At 40.6% G+C, this 21,155-nt stretch overlaps 1 long non-coding RNA gene across 1 annotated transcript; it reads left to right on the top strand.

Annotated features, from left to right (window-relative positions):
• Positions 1-122: 122 nt before the first annotated feature.
• LOC118163586 lies at positions 123-4,653 on the top strand. The gene is made up of 2 exons (XR_004749130.1): positions 123-329; positions 2,381-4,653. It is a non-coding gene; the product is annotated as an uncharacterized LOC118163586 (long non-coding RNA).
• Positions 4,654-21,155: the final 16,502 nt, after the last annotated feature.

Below are 21,155 nucleotides of genomic sequence, written 5' to 3'. Positions count from 1 at the left end.
GAGAGGTTAGAACCATAGTTTTGGAAGATCAGAAAAAATAAAAATAAAAAGGCTGAAAGAAACTGATTTGCTATCCATTTAAAGATACAAGTTTGTCACTAGATAAAAAGGGACTTAACTGCTAGCACACAGGGGATCTTTGTTTTGTTCCTTATTCTGGGGACAATTCACCAGACTAAAAGCTCTTGAAAACTGTTCATTGTGTTTTGCTGGTAACAGCTTCATGGAGTTACTTTTGCCTCTCGGTTTCTTAATCTGGTGTGTTTCCCCCCACATCACCCTGCTCCCGGCCATACTTAGCAAGAAGCCACTTCAAGAGCCTCCCACAGGTTTGTATTTTAAACTCAGCTTCCCTCGTGTGGGCTCTCTATTGAGAGCACTGTGATTAAACTGTGCACCCAGAAGATGAGATCATATAATACTCGTGAGGGCAATTATTCAGAGCAGAATTTGCAGTGGAAGATTTTGTATGTACCAGCAGGCAAGTCTTACAGATGCTTCTGTATAAAAAATGGGATGTTTAATTCATCTGTTAATTAAACTTAATTTTCGTGTTACCAAGTGAGTGTTAGCGTAGGCTAACAAAAACACAGCAGTAAGGTATGCATTAAACTTGAACTTTTTATTTGACCCGAGCTGTTTGTTAGATCTGAGAGCAGACTTTAAGACCCAAGCTTAATGAGTCTTCCCACTCACATTTTCAGAAGTTTCACAAATGAAAAAAGTTAGGCTGTTCCTTCCGACATCAGTTCTCCAGAGCTTTACCTGTCGGCTGGTGGGAAGCCAGAAGAGAGGACCCATGGTGCTCCTGGGTGGCACCTTATGATGTCCAAAGCCACGCAAATTGCAGGGGTTGGGGACACAGGTGCAACAAGCACCTTATCTGGGCCACCATAGGGGCTGATCCACCCCACTGCAGCATCCCGTGCTCCAAAATGCAAGCTGACCCCTGACTCTCCTTCCCAGAGATAGATAGTGTTCATGCAGCTTGTTCACAAGTCCTGGGCAAAGACCCAACTTGCAGAGTTTGTCCCTGAGATAGCTCTGATTTTCTGGGCTTGAAAATATGCACAGCAGTGAAATATTTGGTTTGAAGCAACCTCTCTTCAAAAAAATTATCTTCTCTGGGCATCTTGCAGCAGCTTTATGCAAGCAAGCTTATGCCGTGCTGCGTGGCTGTGGTTATTGAAATGTATGTCTTTAACATTTTTTCAGAAGTTTCACCAAATACTCAACTATTTTTTCCCCCATTTCCCATCCCTTTGTATTTGGCTACATTTATCTCCAATGCAGAGAACTGGACTTCATCCAGGGGTACTAAATGAATAAATGCAACTATTTTCATGTATGTGTCAGTCACTGGTTGCATAACACAGCCATAATCTCAGTGTTTTATTCTTATTTTGTGTGGGATATGCAGTGAAATATTAGTACATGTAACATTCAAGGATGCCACAGAATGCCGTGGTAGGCATACATCCCCCATAAAGAGAGTTAAATCTGATCTAGTAGACAGGCTAGGCTTTATGATGATAAATGTGCGGTTGAATTTCTTTAACTGTGCAGTACCGAGGCATTTCTGAGCCTTAGCTGCTTCAGGTAAGATGGTCATATTTCAGTGTTTGCTATGAGCTGTCTACTGGGACTAGCTGTGTTGGTTGCATGCTGTTTTAATCTAATTGGACCCAACAATTTTTCTTCCTTTAGAATTTAGAGTTTTCACCATGTTGTGAGTTTTGGGGGCGGGGGGTAGGTGCATTTGTTGTGTCAGTGTTTAGAAAGATGTTTCCATCATGATTCCCAGTAACACTGGCGTGGGATGAAGAACGACCCTGGTTTTTCTCTGCATTTTGGGTAGCGCGTCCATGGGGGGTAATCTGGTGCAGATTTACTCAAGCAGGACAGGCTCCTTCACAAACCGTAGAGGAAGGGTAACACCTAGTGGGAGTAAACCCACATTGCAATTAACAAATGTAAAAGGCTCCAAAGTATTGCCAGCACGACCCAAAATACATATTAGAGAAATGGCTTTTTAGTCACAAAAAGTAGAAGTAAACTATTATATTAGTATATTCAGCTTTTTCCTATGAATCTTTGCAAAGCAAGAACACATCCCTATTCTGAACTAAAAGTGGTAGTTAGCATTTATTATTTCTCCAAGTTTGTGCTATGTGAAATAGTATTACTTTGCTTAGAAAACGTCTATTTAGATATGATTAAATTATTTTACAGTTCAATACTGAATTTAGTAAATTATTTAGCCTCCTGCATAAAAACAGCAAAAGGGCTTACTAAGCTGAGCTAGAGGCTCAACTGTGCTCATTAAAGCTTCATAATCTTGCTTAGAGGTTGCAAGAAAAATAATGTGTTAATTCCACAGCAGAGTTTATTGTCTAAGAGATGGGAACACTTCACATATCTGGGACTTATATGCTCTCTAAATGTTCATTAACAGTGAATGGATGGCTGCGAGGTGAGTCCTTTCCTGTTTCTGAATCGCTGCTCAGAGTTAAATCGTCAGCCTCTGTGTTATAGTCCAGTGATATCAAGTAACATTGCCAAAAAAGTTGAATTGTGTGTTATTCCACACAAAGACAGAATAATTCTCCTTCAAAACAGAGTGCTCTGTACAAACTCAGTCTCATGTGCTATTTATAGCTGGACGACACAAATACACAAATCCATAGATTTACATATTTCTTGATAATTGTAATGAAAGCTATCTATAAAGTTGTATCTGATAATATCTGTTAATAAAGATTACTGTGTCTGTGTGTTTGCATATATTATTGAATATGTTTAGCTGGAACTGCGTGTTCTAGGAAGTCCAGCTGCTATGAAAATACATGTGTTCAGGCATGAACGAAACTGAACCAAGAATCAAAATAATTCAGGTGGGAAGAGACCTTCAGTGCTGAAGCAATGAGCTCCTGACAGTGTGATACAGACACTGCTCTGAAAAAATTTTTGAGGGCAGTCCTCTTCAGAGCCTGGGAGAGAGGGAGGAAGGGGGGACAGACAGCCATCAAGTCCATATTCCGTGCCCTTGGCTGATATGGAGCTACTGCCAACTGTGGCTGAGAAACGTAATCAAGTCAGCAATTAGTGAAGTTCAAAGCCATACTAATTTTCTTCAAGCACCCCTTCCAAAGTCTGAATTCTCAATGTCACAGTGACATGCAGGCTGTTTCTGCCTCAATAAAGAAGAGCATTGAAGAGGTCACCTTCTGCACAAATCTTGAGCATCACTGAGTTTGGAGGACACACGAAACGAGGCTGTGGACCTTGTATCAAATGGGGAAGTATCCCAAACTTCCTCTTTTCAGATGATACAAAGTAAAATGTGATGCTTGACTTCCTGTTTCCCTGTTTTAGTTATCAGGAAGTTACAGCTCTGTCAGATACCCCAAAAAAGCAGAGGACAGTTATGTCATTTTATAATATGTAGTGGTGTAACATTTTACATGCACAGCATGTGCGTTTTTTCTCCTGTGCTAAATTATTCATCATCCCTATGGAGTGGTTTTAAGTCAGTGTTCTTTCTGTGAGCCTTGGCTCTAAGAGATTAATCTTCCATATCGCTGTGAAATGTTTCATTCACATGTTCAAATCTTCCCTTGGCAATTTTTCTTTCTGTGAATAAATAGCATTCTGACCCAGCTTCTTCCTCAGTAATGACAGAAAGACGATCAGACCTTTGCAAACATGAGTAGAAGCTACATTGATCTTCTACATCAGCCATCAGCGTGGGTCAACAGCCATACACTGTGTCCTAGATTTTGACCATGTGACGATTCAATAAAAGAGTTTCTCCCAATATGGAAAATGTAACTCATTATCTATTTTTAACACAGCTAATTAGGATATCAAAAGCAACCTCTACTCCCACTTATTATCAGCCTGCCTTCCTCTAGAGTCTGTCAGGCTTCAGACTAGTTTTTAGTGTGAAAAAGCACATTTTTTTCTTATCAGTACCACTTTCTCTCATTGTGAGAGGTAAGTGTATGAGACGTAAGGGTACTGTCAGTGCGTCTCAGAAGACCACGGGGTAGGAACTGAAGGCAAGAATCAGGGCTTGGGCAAGGTCAAGAGTGGTCCAAAGCGAGAAGTCAAACTTTGGGAGGAAGCTCAAATCAAGAGATAAGAACATTGCTTTGCAAAGGAGCAAGTTAAGAACTGCCCCTAAGTCTGTTTCTCTGAAAAGCTAGTCACACGGATGGTGTCCCTCCTGGGCCTGAAATCTGTCCAAGAGAAAATCCTTTAAAGTAATTTTCAAAGTTTACAGGTCTTGCTTAAATCCTTTTCTTAGTTCTAAAACTTTTTTTTTTATTATTTAACAGAAGATTTCAAAATGTATTGATTAATCTTTCCTACAGAGTGATTCTCCAAAGATAAAGTAGTTAGTAATAAAGACATTGGTGACAATGTGTTTCAAATTCTATCTGTTCACTTTAGCTGTGATTTTAGCTGTGATTTAGCTGTGGGTTATACCGTTCAGTAACATAGCACTTTTCAAAGTCATACCTGTGGTCAGTGAATGATAATTCATTCGTTTGCTTTGGCTTTCTGTCACTGTACCAATGTAAGCTGTGCTTAACCACTATTAACACTTTAATTTAGATTAAAATAAATGGTATAGTTCGCTTTAACAGACTCAGGAATTGACTCATTTTCTTTGTTTTCTTTGCATCTTTTCCTGTTGAAATTGACCTAAAATTCCTATTATGTTTAATAGAAGAAATACCACAATCCTTACCAGGGTTGCTTACAGTATTCATTAAAATACAGAGGGCAAGAAAGCCCTTAGGTGTGAGCCCACAGCAGTCGCTTTAGCATAAATAAGTTGGCAACTGATTTTTGACAAGACTACCTAAAAAAAATGTTTGCAATGTTTTTTTCTTTACCTAAGCTTTTATTGCAGAATTGAGTGTACTGGTGTCAAACCCTGATTGTTTCACAGCCCACCTAAACTAACGGGCTTGACAAAGCTTATTTAGCATCTCACAGTTCCCTGCTTGCTAATGTTCCCTCAAGTTTTCAGTCCTGAAGGATGCTTTAAGTATGGCAGAGGTGGGCCCAGCTTTCTCCTGGGTTTCATGAGTATCTGTCCACCAGACTTCATCTCCTCTGACAGAAAGCCAGATACAGTTAATGAGGTCTCATTAAAGCCTCAGTGTTCACCTTCCCACCTGGGAAATAAAAAAAAAAAAAAGAAAAAAGAAAAAAAAAAAAAAGCAGAATTTATATGTGCAAAACCAGACAGACCCTTTACTGTTAGGACGCCCAAACTCATTTCTGCCTCTTTGGCCTCAGAGTGTAGGCCCTGCTGTGCGCTATACAGCTCCACCAGTTTTTGGCTGCTCCGAACATCCCAGAAAACATCCATTTGGTCAGGACCTCAATGAAGTACCCATCACTCATTGCCATAGCCATGGTTCGTGCCAGTGGGGACATGTGTGAGTGAAGGCTGTCAGTAGATGTGCTTAGCTCCTGCAGGCAGTGGATCTCAGCATTGCAGCCATGCCCAAAGGAGGTGCTGGACCTCCTGCTTGCTGATACCCTCCCTGACCCACCCCATAGACTAACACGTTGTAGCAAATACATTTCTTTTTGCACGCTTGGCAGGGAAAATGATGTGCTGCCTAACTGCTAAAAATCTCTGCCTAGCAAGTGAAATAGCAGGTCAGCCTCTGCTAGCACCAAAGCTGATTTTGGCAGAGCATTTCATTCACGAAGTGCCAGCCCTCATCCTCTGCAGTGTTTCTCAACTTGCACTCCTACCTCCTTATCCACTGCAGAACCCAACTTGAGTTTTGGCTTGGACTGAGTTCTGTTTTTTCTAGCCAAGCTCCAAGAAACTTGGAATCAACTTCATCAGGCATAGCTGATGGTTCCCCAGCTTCCCGATGTGCCGTGCTAATGAGGTGTTATTGCACAAAGTAATGAAAAGCAGCTGTTTCCTACCTGTAAATTAAAACTGAGAGTTGCTGCGGTTCATTTGGAAGTAAGATTGACACGGTTGTCTTCCTTCCTTAGGAATTTTACTGCATGTATTTTGCTCTTTAGTTGGAGAAGCCAAAATGGGATTAAATTACTGTGTCTAGAAAATTCTGAACGTGCTTTCCTCCTCCAAGTTTACATGGAGGAATTAGCACTCTTCTTAGTATTTCCTGTAAGATATTATCTGTGTACAATATCTGGGATTTTAAGTCATGCATGTAAATATAAGTATTGCTTTATTTCTTAAAATGAACATGCCAACAGAGTAAATGTCTGAGAGGTGCTCAGGATGTTCAGAAATATATGGAACGAGGAGTGAAACTGTTCAGATCTAATGAAGTTTTAATGAAGGAAGCATCTGAATTCTCAAACAAATCACAGCCACTTAACTGCAGTAGTCTGCAGACTCTTTAAGCCCTCAAGAAAATAGGGATTAGATTTTTAAGAAGTGCTCCTCTCTTTGTATACCTGCAAGCTGCTGACAAAATAAAGATTACTCTGGTTTATGAATACAAATCAGGGGGATCAGGTAGCTAAACAGAGGAATTATCTTTCCCATCTCTGCAGCAAGACAACAGCAGGAATATGTCATAAACTTTTGCTATCTTATAAAGATCTATACCCGATGCAAAGGGAACTGTTTGTTTTCACTTTGTAATTGTTCATGTGTGTTGTGTATGCGTGCCTTTTGCCAAACTGCCATCCTCAAAAATGTAATGCTTTCTTTGTTTTTTGTGTTTTTAACCATATGTCACAAATCTAGACTTTGTTAGAACCAATTCCCCTAAATAATTCCCTTTCAAATAAAACAAGTAAAAAAAAATCTATTTATCTCGGGGAGGTTAAATCACATAGAAAGAGATTGTGATTATAGGATGGATCTCGGTGAAGGGGAGGCTTATCTGAGAGGCAGAAGATAAGCGTAAAACCTGTAGTCCAAGTGGCAAAAAAGCTTCTGGAATAAGAAAAGATTTCTTTGTAAGTCAAGACTGTCTGTGACTGGCAGTCCAAAAAAAGAAAAAATAAATAAATTGCCAAGTATAAGTATGGGGGGAAAGGAGAAGGGAAAAAAAAATAATATATAGCTAAGAAAAAGCAAAATATATACAAAGGGGAGTGATAACAATTCCTTCTGGATTTTACGAGCCTTCAGTTGCATATTTTTAATGTTATAGTAGTTGCAGTTATGGAGATATGGTAGTTATATAGCCATGTCTTTAGAATTGTATATAGGTAATAAATGTGGTTATTCAGACCTGTTTGATAATGGCATTATTTTAAAGAGTAAAATATCCATCAGTAATGTATGCATGTGATTTCTCTTCTTGATCTCTCAGTCTCTGTCCTCAGGTCAAGACCGATGCGGCTGTCCCCTTGACTTCGAACGGAAAGAGATGACATTTGGGCCACTGCCTTTTGAGAACAGTAGATTTACTAGTAAGATATGTTCCGTGTACTTAGTCCAAATATTGTACCTTCTTGCTTTTACTGTGATGGTGCAGGTTTTTTCCATCAGCTAGAGTGAATATATTCCATGCACCTGTTTGTTTTGGTCTTGTGTGTGTTTTCTGTTTGTTTGTTTGGGTTTTGTTGTTTTTGTTGTTGTTTTGTCAGTGATCAAAAATTGTTCTGATACTGTGCTTTCTCTATGAAGAAAAAATTGGTTTACTAATCTCAGCCAGATATCATCAGTAAGCTTAGACCTTACAGATCACAGATCACATCACCTTGAGTTAACAACTGGCTTGTTCCATTCACGTGTTCTGTATCTTATTTTGGGTTTTCTTGTAGGATTTAAACATCTCCTCTTCTATATAACATTCAGACTACCTGGGGCACAAACACTAGGTTCTGTAAGAAGCTTTACAGCTGTGTAGAGATCCTTGGTTCAAGAGGCAAAGATAATTGGAGGTCTTGGTCACACAATTTCCACTTACTTTAATTGGAGCTGTTAGGCCAAATCTTTCCCATACCTTTGACTAACTCAACCTTTATTATTATGCAAATCGTAAATCCATCCATATGTCTTCTGGCAAATTGGTGCAGAGCAAGCACAGCTAATTTAATTTGTTAATCCCCACCCCTAAAGCACAAACATCTATCACCTGAGCTGGTTAGGCAGCTGTTAGTTTTGTGCTCTTTCAAGCTGCTGTATATGAGAAACAGACAATATATTGGTAAATGAAGTCTAGATATGTTTTGTCTGCTAACACTGCATAAATAAGTGAATATGTACAAATTTACCCCATATAATTTTCTCTTAAAATAAACTTCCTATGCTTGTAAAGTTTAAATATCATAGCAGCCTATTACCCTGTCTTACATTTAGATTTCTTGATTTATTTTTTCTGACGTGTTTTAGCTAGTCTGAGAGCACTACTTGTTTTATATTCTAATTTGCATTAAGATTCACAGTAATTTTCTTTAGAAAGGACTGAGTATATCCACAATGCTTTGGCACAGCAAGCCTCCTGGCTCAGTGCATCCAGATCAGGATGCAGTCAGAGATGTTTCAGCCAGGACATACCAGGCACCAGGCTGCCCAGGTGGCAGTGCTGTTGAGTCACTGTCTCACGGCCGAGAATCGTGTTTCTCTGCTGAAATACTCCTCTGCTCCAGTCTTGTTCAAACCACCAATGCTATAAACTGGACTGTTTGAATTTGCACCAAAGGAGGAAAGGAGCACGTTGTACGCACTTCTCTCGGTCAGCATTTTTGCTGACACCCTGAAGAGTTTCCAGGCTACAGGCAGGGCTCAGGCTCATGTGTGTGCATGATTTATGAGCGAGGACTCTAACAGGGACAGATGAATGGGGTCACAAAGCAGTGTTAATACACCACGGGTGGAGAAGCAGTAGGCAGCTTGACTTGCCAAGCAAGGATGATCCTGATTCAAAGTATCAGAAGACAAAGTATGAACAGGTTGTAATGCCACGCTGCATGCCAAGTGCTCTGACTAATGGGAAAAATCAGTTTTCTTTAGAATATAGCACAAAGAAGAGTTGTTCCAAAAGCCAGAAAGCAAATCTTTCCTTGTGAAATCCACATGCAAGTGTAAATACAGAAGTTGACATTTTGGCCTCCCTCAGCTCAGTTCCCGATGGTTTCAGACAGGATTTCACCCAGCGTGCAAGACTGCATGCATTGTATGCATGCCTTTTCATATAAATTTATTTATTTCATCACCCTCATTTTATGAGAGGAAGATGTGAAAATTCAAATTTCCCAAACACTAGTGTTTTTTCTTCAAAACTTACGCATTGTTGTTAGAGAAAATCACCATCACTGTTATGGTTTCTGGCAACCTCTGCAACTAACTTGTTAAAGCACAAACTCTAATCAAATTTATTTAATAAAGTCTCATCTAGAGCTCCAGTTCATCTTATCTACCTCATAAAACCCCAGTGTGGTTTCTTTAGCACTGGCTTTGTAGTAATCTTAGAGCTCCCCTTTGCTAGTCATGTCTATCTAGACCTTGTTAATCTTGATGAACCGTGTCTTTTGCTAGCTCCACCTCCATGAAACTTTAGAATATCAACAGTTGTTATTAGTATGTGCCAAGGATGTACTGTTGTAGCACAAGGAATTCTGTGATAGTTTTGATTATCACCTTAAAGTAATAACTGTGTAGGCATATTTCTAGTAAGTAGTATTTATCAAAGGCAAGACTCAAGCTGATCGTTTCAGCTGTAGAGGACAGGTGATGTAGAAAAAAATGTAATTGCAAGCATTCTCACTCCTAAGTCATGTGTTATAACGTTTTTCATCTTGATTTTCTTTTGTGTTATTCTTTTATCACTCTTCCTGGCAATTGTCCATCATACCTTAAGGACAGTATTGTATCTATCTGACAGTATCTGACAGTATCTAAAGCCTTAATCGGGTGAGATGCCGACTGCCTACAGTTTCACTACATTGCTAACAAAACTCCTTCTGTTAAACTAGCCAAAGATAACAGTGACTAAGGTGCAAAACAGAGATGGCAAGATGGCTTATTTTCTTTTTGAAACTGTGACAGCAAAGTAATTCTGGTTTATCTTATTCCCTGATGTTTTGAAAAGTGTACAATTACTATTACACTAAAATTTTTATTATTATTTTTGTATTCAATTTACTTTTGCAGAAAATGTAATTTTATGGTAAATACCAACTTTTACCACCCAAAATGTGGTTCCTCTGATGAAAGTGAGACCCATGTCCCAGGGAGCAGTAGGTGGCAGTGCTGTCTGCTCTCAGTTTTTAAGGTCCTGCAGAGAAGCCATTTCGTGAAGCAGGTTTAATAGCTTAGGTTCCTGCAAGCAGAGGCACTTTTGCATACAGACAGTGCCAACTCATCAGAGTGCTGGGAACTTATCTTCCAAATTCTGAATAGCATCATTCTCTTGTGTGAAATTCCTCCCAGTTAGACATCTGGTGTTTGCTTCAGCATATGTAGTGAGGAGTATAGGTGTGTAGGTATGTAGCAAGGAGCAAAGGTGACTCTTCATAACTTGTATTTTTAACCCAAGATTTATCTAATTGATGAACTGCATATCTTTACCGAAGCTATTGGCATCCATCTCTGGCTTAGCCTTTATGGTTGATCAACTGACATTTATTTCTAGAGCTTAGAAAAAACATTACCACTTTTGTGCAGGTATAAACTTGTACTGGAAATGGTTCCAGAATCACTTGGCTTATTAGCAACCACCTTTATTTCAGCTCTTTTCTCAGCAGCAAGTACAGCAGCAGTGTCATGGACAGGAGCAGACTATGAATGCAATAACGCTAGTGTCACCAAAATAAAGAAAATCAACTTTTAATATTACACCTTGAAAAGACACACCTATCAAATTGGAGACTATTGGAAATTCCACCTAAGATTCATTTTCAAATCTATTCCTGTAAGTAAGGGTGTGTGATGAAGTAAAATTTTTCAGAAGTTTGGATGAGAAGTGGCATTTTGGTAAATCAGCTGAGGAAGTTGTTCCTTCAATAAGGGCAGGCAGAAGTGGGAGAAGAAAATGAAGAGCTTGTGCTGACCTGAGGGTCAGTGTCAGGACAGAACAGGAAGTGTACTCAGGCATGATCCTGCTTTGAATGCACAAAGTAGATGGACCACATCTGGCAGTGGGGTAACAGAGAGCATCAGCACAGATCAGCGCTGAATTAATGACAAGAAATTAAATGAATACCCATCACACCACCATGCACATAGGCCTGGAGGAGTTGCAGACCCCTCTACAGGGTTTTCTGTTAGCATTTTATACTTTCCTGTTCCATGTATCAGTTGGTCCTGTCCTTCCCATTGAATAAGTCCTGTGATAGAAATATGTCTCTTGTCAGTCAGGCAATCATGTCCATGTATTGCTGCTGAACCAGGATCATGGTTTTAACTCACAACAAAACCTCAGAGGAAAAAAAAAAAAAAAAATGGAAGCCCAGCAGAGAGAAATGTGGGAGAGTCCCTTATCAGGCAGAGGAACAGACTATGTTATGATGTATGTGCAAACTGCTGCATTCTCACGTGCAAACAGAAACAAGATGCTAATATTAAAGGGCAGAATGGGGGCCAAGGGGAAAAATAAATGATAGTACATGTCACAAGAGGTTGTCAGCACAGCCTTATGACTAGTTAGTTGAGAGAGGCAGTGAAGTCTTTTGAAGATTCCTCTCCCTCTCTAATCAGTCCCATTAGCACAAGTAGATCTGAGCTTCAAAGGTAGCAGGGCTTGTCAAAGAAGAAAGCTGCCTGCTCTTCAACCCGTGGATGGCAGCTTCATGTCCCAGGGTGGGATTTCCCACATAAGGCTGCACAGCATCGGCATGGTGGGCATGATTACACAGCAAGTTCTGCACTCAGATTTCTTTGAAGGGCTTACGCGTACTCCCTAAGTTATTATTGATCCTGTCCATTTGACAAGACTTTCAAAGACTTGAAAAGATGCTCAGTAGAGCATACTTCTTAGCTTGATCCCTCACCTGTAAAGTCTAGATGAGTCTACAGACTTGCTCCATTTTAACTGTTTTCTCTAGTTCTTTAGCTATATGTATATACAAATTAAAGTAACTGGCATCTTTTCTTATTAAATGCCTGTAAATTGTTGTTATTATATTATTCCTACAAGGCTTTTCCCAGAACTTCCCTACTTTAAAGGGATTAGAGACTTTTGTATAGGAGAGATGTGGTATTTAGTTTGTCCACCTCACTAGACAGCGTTATTAATAATAGCATTTATCGACTATGGGGAAATAGAAGGTTAAGGGATTTTCAGTACTTTGCCAAAGCTGTTCCATTGGTTCTGCAACCTGTCACTTCTAGAATTTTGTTTTTGCAAAAAGGAAAAAAGAATGTGAATATTGCATGTTTCTTCTCTTCATTTTTAACTCCAGCTTTATACTTCTGCAATTTAGATATGAACATCTCTTATATTTCAACCAAAAAGCGGTGCTCATTATACTTTTCTTCTGTTGTGTTAATGAAATTGTATATCTCAGTGTACAACTTTCCCAGATAGTGACCCTATTTCCAGTATTTGCAACTGAATTTCCATCATGATTGAGCAACAGCTTGTGAGTGTTGCAATCCCCTTGCAGTCATAACCATAAGCCTGGGAATCATCTCTGAAGTATGACTTATTTTCATGGTCTATTTGGAGACCAGCTATGCTAATCCAGGAAGATTTTCAGAATTTAAAGCAGACTGTAAGGAGCGTGTCTGTAGATGTTTCTCTGGTCTTTACCAAAATATTAATCAAATGGCACTATTAGAATCTGCCCCTGTACTTGTCAAAAACATTTTTTTAAGTAGTATTAAGTTGAGTTAAAGGTCAATTTAGGCAGGATGGGTGAACTTGATAAATCACGAATCTCAAGAGGTCATCTTCCAACCCACCTCTGCACACAGGCAAGATAAAAAACCTTGGATTAATCCTGGCAGACACCAGTGCACTGGTAATGACCTCCTAGCACTGGTAATGACCTCCTAATTTACCTCCAATAAAGTATGATATTCTTCAATGATATTCTTACGTAGGCTATTTTAATGCTTGAGTACCTGGTACCCTTCCTGTTATAAAGGTTTATTTGTTGTTTTTTGTTTGGTTGGTGTTGTTTTTTTTTTTCACATTTTTCATATCTTTAATAAATAATTTGTAGATTTCTTTTCTGTATTCTCAGTGGATACAGCAATGTTGCTCAACATCCTCTTCTCTGTAAAATATACAGATGTTTCTGCATCATGCACCCTTATATGCTGCACTTCTGCATTAAAGCTAAATCAGTCAAAAGGTTAGCTGCTGCCAAAATGAACCACCCTACATTTCTCCACACTCAGCTAGCCCATGTGTGATTGTGATGAACCAGTTCAGAGAACAAAGTGGAGAACTTTCGGTTCTTTTGCAAAATGAATTTTCTGCTGACTTAGTTCACTGAATTAACCTCCCAGGAGGGGCATCATACAAGTGCAAGTGGTTGGACTGGCTTAGCTGTAATGTGAAACTATGCTACTTCTCTCTTCTAGCCTAAATAAACATCCTCACGCCTCCTTCACAGGCCATTTTTTCTAAGCTTGTTACCATTCTGTATCCTCTCCGTGTATCTTTTTTCATATGGTTCATTTAACATAAATTCTGTGCTCCTACAAATGTTTAAAACTTATGATTCAGTTATCAGTAAACAATTAATCAGGTTAACAAGATTTGTGGTTGCTCATATGCTCCTCTGCCTGTTTTTCTATGCCTAATTTGTGTGTGTCATTACTGTGACTTTGCCTACCTGTATAATAATTGCACTCACAAGGTAGATGGATAAATACAAGTGTGTCATCCTGTGCCATGCTTTTTCAGTTTAAGGAAGGTCATTCTGATTTGCACCCTCCCCTATGCTGTCACTGCGCATGTGGCCATCTCATCATATTCAAGTCTAACTTAGGACATTCCAGCACAACCTCCGTCAAGTATTTCTCTAGGTGGAGAACATCTTTTCCCATATTACACCTTCAGTTTTGCCATGTGTATACGCTGAGATACATTGAGAGTAGGTACACGACAAATTCACACACTCGGTCTTCCATGTAATCTAAACTCTGGGGTTTAATGGCTTAATAAAAGTTGTTTTTTCATTTATTTTGTTCTGTGGCAATCTATAGGAATAAGATGTTAAGATTTGGTGCATTCTGTCTTTTATCTAAAATAAAATCTATTTAAAATTTATAAATACTTTATTTTTCCCAGTATGGGTTCACTCCTGATTCATATTTATTTAGTTTTCTCAACACAATCCAGAGCCTTGAAGAATTTGTTTTTACTTTTCAAGCCATCACCATCTGAAGCCGTATAGTCAACTGAGAAGTTTTTGCTATAATAGTTGCTCTCTCTTATAACTTCAAAAATGCAGCAGATGTGAAGCCTGAGGGTACAGAAACAGCAACCTTAAGGCAACAAGGGTCCCAAATATCTGGTCTGTTAAATCCCACTGCTTGTTTTAACAATTTTGAGGTGGGAGTCTGTGCTAGGTTGTCTGCTGTGGATGACACCCACACAATGGAGAAGTCTGTGCCCATAACGACTCCATCCTTGTCTGTTTAGCTGAACTCATGTGCCACTGTAGACTGGGAAAGCTGTGAGTCACTCTATCCTGTGTAACCAGATTCTGTCTGGGCTGAGCTAGCTTGTTTCAGTCCTCCAGGAGAAAGCCAGTGCATCTCAACCCATAGCCCCACCACGCTCTTGCAGTTTTCCGCGTACCACGCCACCTTTGCAGAGCCTCAGTGCCTTGCTGTTGCAATGCTAATAGAGCAGGCTGCAAAGCAGTCTTTTCATCTCTGTGGGATCCTCTTCTCGCAACATAAAGGGAGGCCAGATGAAGCCCACAGGTCAGCTCTGGTGAACAAGAGGAAGCAGTTTACCCCAGGGGGATCAGCTGTTTCAACAAGTCATACTGGGCAAAAGCCTTGTGCTGCCCAGATGAGGTCAGTGCTGACAGAGCAACCTGCTGCAAGAGGCACAGCGAAGAAGGTTAGAAATGCCACTTCTGAAGGAAAGAAAGCATTGCTGGGCTGTCCCCTCCTCCCTGTGAAGTCTCTCATGTGGCTCTCAGAGTACAAAACAGCAGAGGCCTAATGGCAGGCCCTGGACTTTAGGCTCAGAGAAGATGTGGGCAAGGGGACCTTCACGCCTAGGCTCTCCGCTGCAGGCTGCCTGCTGACATGATGACACTGTGGGAGGAGCCCCACTTGTTTCTCTATGCTGCTGGCCTCTTTGTGAATGCAGTGAATTTTCAAAGCCCATCTTTCCATATCCTCACAGGGAGTTCTTGGGGTCTGACCATATCTTTGTCACAGCCCAGAAGCAGATTCTCCAACTCAGTTTCACCCCTCAGGCCTCCACCTTTTTTCTCAAATGTCCCTGAAGCACCAGGTCCTCCATCTGAAGCACTCACACTAAGGGAGATTATTGAGGCTGCTGACTTGTGGGACAAGGCAGAGAAGGTTGCTCACCTCTTTCCCAGTGCTACCTCCGGTCCTGACTGCTAGCCACGCCACGATCTCATTCCACGCTGATTTACACACAGTCTGACCACAGATCACCAGCGTCAGTGTGGCAACCACTCCTCGGGCATAAATTATAAAGATTTGGGGGTGCAAGAGACCATTTTGCATTGGCATCAGGTGAGAGCTCCTCCTATCTGTCCTATTGCAGTAGGAGTCGAGGGAGGAAGGGAGGAAAGATAATTTCTCCAGGTAAAAAATTGATAAAATACCAGACAAAAATACCACAGCATGCTGAGGGTGGGCCACAGACCCATCAACATTTTTCACTTGGAGTCAGTGATCATGCTTATAATACCACTGACTCCTGTATCTATCTGGAAGCATCAAGTGCAATAAGCATATTGCAAATGTAGCTGGGAAATAATTGCTGGTCTCAATAGCAGCTTTGTTTTCCAAGGTGGAATTTAAATCAGCTGACAATTCTTGATGGCCTCACCACTCAGCTCTACATAGAAATAGAGCACGATACAAAACTAATACATGGAATTTCGTGCAACAGAGACACCCAAGAGACGAGTTTCTTACTTTCAACCTTCCTTTAGCCATGATCTCTTTCCCCCCTTTCTCATGAACACATGACAAGTTCACAGAGGTCTGATCACAAGCCTTTTCTCACACTCCCAGACTCTTGAACATCTCCCCATTGCTGTCCTACAGTTACGGTGAGGGCTTCACAGCACATGCCCATCTGGGATACAGGAATGAAAGCAGAAGTGGGGTGCATGATGCAAAATTGCAAACTTTGGAGCAGCTCTCTTAACAGGCACCAGCTAGAAAAGGTTTCTGTGCCTATATGAAAAGACTATTTGTAAAGACAGTGCCAGAAAGCAGTCTGATGCTTGGAAGGAATTATATGTTTGGGATTTTTATGTTTGTTTTGCTTTTTTCTCTTCTCAGCCACATCTCAAGAGCAGTCATCAACATGGTCAGTTCCCATGTTGGGGTTTCCCATCAAGCCCCCAAGAGAAGAAGTCTCTAGTCAACTTCTTACTGTGTCTGAAAGAGACAGGCAGCATTTCTGACCAGAAATGATGGCACGGACAGAATTAGGTCAGGAACAGAGGACAATGAGCACAAAGCTCATCTGCTCTCGATCTTTGCACGTATGGCCAAGCAAGCAGAGGGAGACAGCTCCAGCAGAAACCGGCTCCAATGGAGGAAAGAGTGTTGCCACCACTGCCAAGCATCTCCTGCTCCAGATGTGCCAGGCAGCTGGGCACAGCCCCCGGATTTTGAACTGCTCTCTACTGACCAGAGGATCAGGAAGAAGCGAGCCAAATGCCACCAGCAAAGAAAGAGGGATAGATAAAAAGCCATATAACACTGGACTGGGGAGATGCTCAGGGCAGCCAGCCTGGCCTGTGTGAGCACATGCCAAGGGCAGCACCACTGCAGTGACCACAATCCCCATGTGAACTGCAGTGGAGTGTGTGGACCTAAGTGCTGTGCTGAAATAAGTAGTAATTTAGGTTCAGCTGCAAATACTGCTTGGGCAGACTGGTTACTCCTCCATCAAACAGCTCAGCAGATATTGCCCTGTACCAGCTCCACATAAAACACAGAGAAACCTGGGGTCTCTTTCATCCCCTTCTTCCTGCCCCACAAATATTTGCTCTTCCAGCATCCTAAGGGACAGGGCATGTTTTATTCCCATACAGTCACATAGCTTTTCTTCCCTCTCCTCCCCCAGACAAGCATCCACTTTCCCTGGTTTTTACTGGATATGCCTCCCAGATTTGCAGGGAGCAGAAAAGTACGGGGAAATAGGCCTGGGCCTTGTTAGCACAGGGGGGAACAGGGCACTGCAGGGCTGTGCTGTGCTGGGAAGATGGAGAGTCCAGCTGCTTTGGGTAGTAAGGTGAGACACCAGGAAGCAGTGGGGGAAAAACAACTTCTCAGCATCAGCCACCTTGTTCCTCCTAACAAGTCTACCCTTTGGCAGCAGCAGCAGCTGCAGCAGAGGAACAGAAGTACAAGGCAGGGATGGGTAGATCAGGCTTAAAAATAAAAAATACAGCTCTGTCTTTCCATTTGTAGGCAACTTAGGCAGCAAGATGCCTCCTAAAAGTTGCCACCCAAGGAAGCTTTTCTTTTGCCATAAAAAAAAAAAAAAAAGCCTTGCATTGTTCCTGCGCTGTGTGTATCTGCGTATCATTAGTTGAACAGTATGACTCACTTCCCACTGCACTTGTGCTGATGTCTTAGGGTGGACCACAAAATCTCAGTATTCCTTCATTTGCGACTCAGTCAATTAGTTGAACAGAAAATATGCACCTCCTTTTTCTCCTGATTTTTCCCCCACAGCTTGATAAAATGCCATAACTGAGCAAGCAAATAAAAAGGCAAAAAATACCCTAAAAGAAAACACAGACTTCCAAACAGACTTCATAACCACCCAATTTGATAAAGAATGGAAACAGCCATACTACAGAAATGGGAAACCTAATTGTAGAAAGGCAGAATAAAGATATTTTAGTTCTTTATTTTAAAACTAAAGTCATAGTGCTGCCATTGTGCCATTCAGAACAGTTATCAGAGTCAATAGGATAAGTGTGGGGGTTGGTGGTGCAACTAACATTGTACATTCACAATGAATATGATGTTTATTTCATTTTATTTTTTTTAAACTAAAAAATGCAATGACTTAGAACAGCATATTTTTCTCCTTACGGATAACTCCATTGCTCCTGCAACTTCCAACATGAGGAGGGACATCTTCAAATGCTGTGGGGCAGGAAGAAGATAAATAAAATATTCGTTAAGCACCACTGCCTCTGACACTAGGTACCTTATTATGTGTATAGTTTTAAACCTTGCTGATGCTGAAAAGTCAACACAGATGATCAAAGGTTACGAAATCACTCCTTTCATTTTGTGAAAGTAGTTATTTTCGTTGATTTTTAATGCTTCCTGCATCTGTCTTAATCTACTATTCTGAAGATGAGTAATGTGGGGGAAAAGCGGTGTCATATAAATTCTAAAAAACAAGATTCTTCAACTGCTGCTTATGTAAAAAGGACCAATTAAAATCAAATCATTAGCTTCTGTTTAAATGTTCCATTAGAAAAGTGTAATAGTATAAATGCTTTATGTATTTACAGCTCTTGTCTTCAAATATAACCTTTCTTCAGTTTTTTTTTTTTTTTTTTGCAGCTATTTCTCCATTTTAGAAATGTTGGTATAATTATGCCCATTTTCTCTTTAGAGATGAATAGACAATCACAGTTAGAAATTCTCCAGCATGTTTTACAGTCTGAAACATGTAATACTTAATCTCACAACTAATAACCACCATGGCACGTTTTATAATTACACCATAAATCACAGATTGCCACATTTAATGTGCAATTTTAGTCTGTTTTGCAATATTTCTTTGCATTTTAAAAAGCTTTCAGAGGTGGAAAATGCATGCTTTAACTATGTATATCCATAAATGCAGAAAAAGTCTTTGGTAACAGAAGTATCCTAAATGAGACCACAAGATGCTAAAAGACAGCAAGACACAGGTACCTCGTGGTATACCTCAGTGAGAGCACATTGCCTGAGCAGATGATGCTGTCTCATATGGAGACAAAATAAAAATATATGTATATATATTTGATAGCCTTGCAGGATGAGCAGTACATGAGCAACAAGGATTCTGTGGCTTTTGCAGCATAGTTTGTTATTTAAATCCTTTCTGAGGGTTTGTATTTGGGAAGCACTAAACAGATAGGAGGGGAGAGAGAATCTGCAGTGAAAGCTGGAGGAACAGCTCTGCCAACACACAAATCATCTCCCAGTACCTGTCTCAAGTACTTCTGCAGCTGCTGACAGGTAAATGAATGACTCCCATGAAATTTGGTGGATTTTTCACCCAAAGCCTATTTCTGTTTGAAGCAGAGTGTTTTACCATTCATTCCTTTTGACCTGTGTATGCTCTAGGTGTTATTTTAGAGCTTTCCATGCAGAAAAACAAAGCTTGTGATGTTGGCTGGGATACTTTCCTAGGGGGCTCAAAATCCCTGAGCAGTAATATAGATACAGGGAGGTTCTTATAGCCCATAATTAATGTTGTAGCTTTTTGTGTACTGGATCGAGATATCCACAACTTCCCCCCAGACTGCCAGCACAGTGAATGGGTGCGTTGTGACATCTGGGCCTTGCTCTGAAAGAATCAGGAAGGTCTCCTTGCTGGACACCTTTCTACGCAGGATGCAGCAGTTTAGTGCAGTGACTAATGCTTCAATTGCACTACAGAGTTCTGCTGGTTATTTAATTAAAATTGCCACGTCCCTACTTGCATTCACCCCAGTTTGGTTTCTGCTAATCAAAACAAATTTTTGCTAGTCGAGTAATATCATCCCCCCAGTGACACAAGTCCTTAAATGATACCAGGCTGTGTGTTCACCACTTAATGCAGACATCACTGACGACTCTTTGATGAAGAGAGCAGTGTGTGATACAGGCTGCTCCAGGCTGCCACCGTCATCAGCAAAGGGAAGTTATCTCAAAGTCCATGCACACACTACAAGCCTGTGTGATATCCTATACCCAGTGCTGTTATTCAGACCCAAGGCCATGCCGTATGGAAATCCCACGGCCACCTGCTACTAGCTGTGGTAACCCCATTTCTTTAGAGGTGATAGATCTGTCTTGGACAAGATCCTGTGTGGTAATCCCATTCATGTTTGGTACCTCTGTCTGACAACTTACACAAGCAAACCAACAGATACAAGCTTCAATGGACTGTACTGACTTTAGAAGTAGCAGCTCTAATTTATGAGGGAGAAAAGAACAGTTTATTGTAGACCTGGTGTATTGACTTGTAGCAACCTTTGCCAGAAGAAGGCCTGGCACTTCCAAGATTTGCTGTGTGGAGTTTGGAAAAAAAGAAAAAAAAAGGGAAATGAGAATGTTGTAACTCATCAGAGATTGCAGTTTTCTTTGTTTGTGCAAGTATGTGAATAAGAGAACTGCTATAGACTAGAAATTTCCAGAACTATACTATTTGTGGTGCAATCATTATCCATTGCTGTGTAGTGTTGCTGCCTTGACAGTCTGGCTGGAGCAGTAACTGCTGTTGCAGTAAAGATAGGAAGGCAAGGCTGGGCAAGAAGAGGCATGGGAGAGTGTAATGATAGTGGGGCAGAACTACAGGATCTGAAGATTTATGGCTGTATGGCTGTCAGTGGGATCTTGATCAAGCTATCTATTCCAGGTGAGATTCTGTCCCTTACAAAATTCTCACTTCTTTACTGTACTTAATATCTTAGTAGAGGGAAAAGGCCCAGGTCCTGCAATTACAAGACATCTAATGATCATTAAGAATAGCAGAGGCTCAGTAAACAAAGCACATTGCTACTGGTCTCCCAGTTTCTTGTGTTAGTGCAGCCCATGACATCTTAAAAATCGGCTTAGAAGACAGGAAGCTTGGCCTGTGTATTTTGTCATATTTTTTTTATATTTCTTTAGGACAAAAGGAGCATAATACTGAGGCCAGATACTGTTTTCAGTTGCAAACACACAGCTTGTAGGTGCGGGCACAGTTTTGCCTAAAATAACTAGAGGCAAAAGGAAGAAAAAGCAGCTTAAAAATGTGATGTCAGCAGGAGAAAATGGGCCCTGTGGGGCACTGGTTTTC

This window comes from Oxyura jamaicensis, chromosome 1 (genome assembly GCF_011077185.1).
Source record: "Oxyura jamaicensis isolate SHBP4307 breed ruddy duck chromosome 1, BPBGC_Ojam_1.0, whole genome shotgun sequence".
Taxonomy (NCBI): domain Eukaryota; kingdom Metazoa; phylum Chordata; class Aves; order Anseriformes; family Anatidae; genus Oxyura; species Oxyura jamaicensis.
Note: the sequence above shows the minus strand (reverse complement) of the source record. Positions and strands in the feature narration are given on the sequence as shown.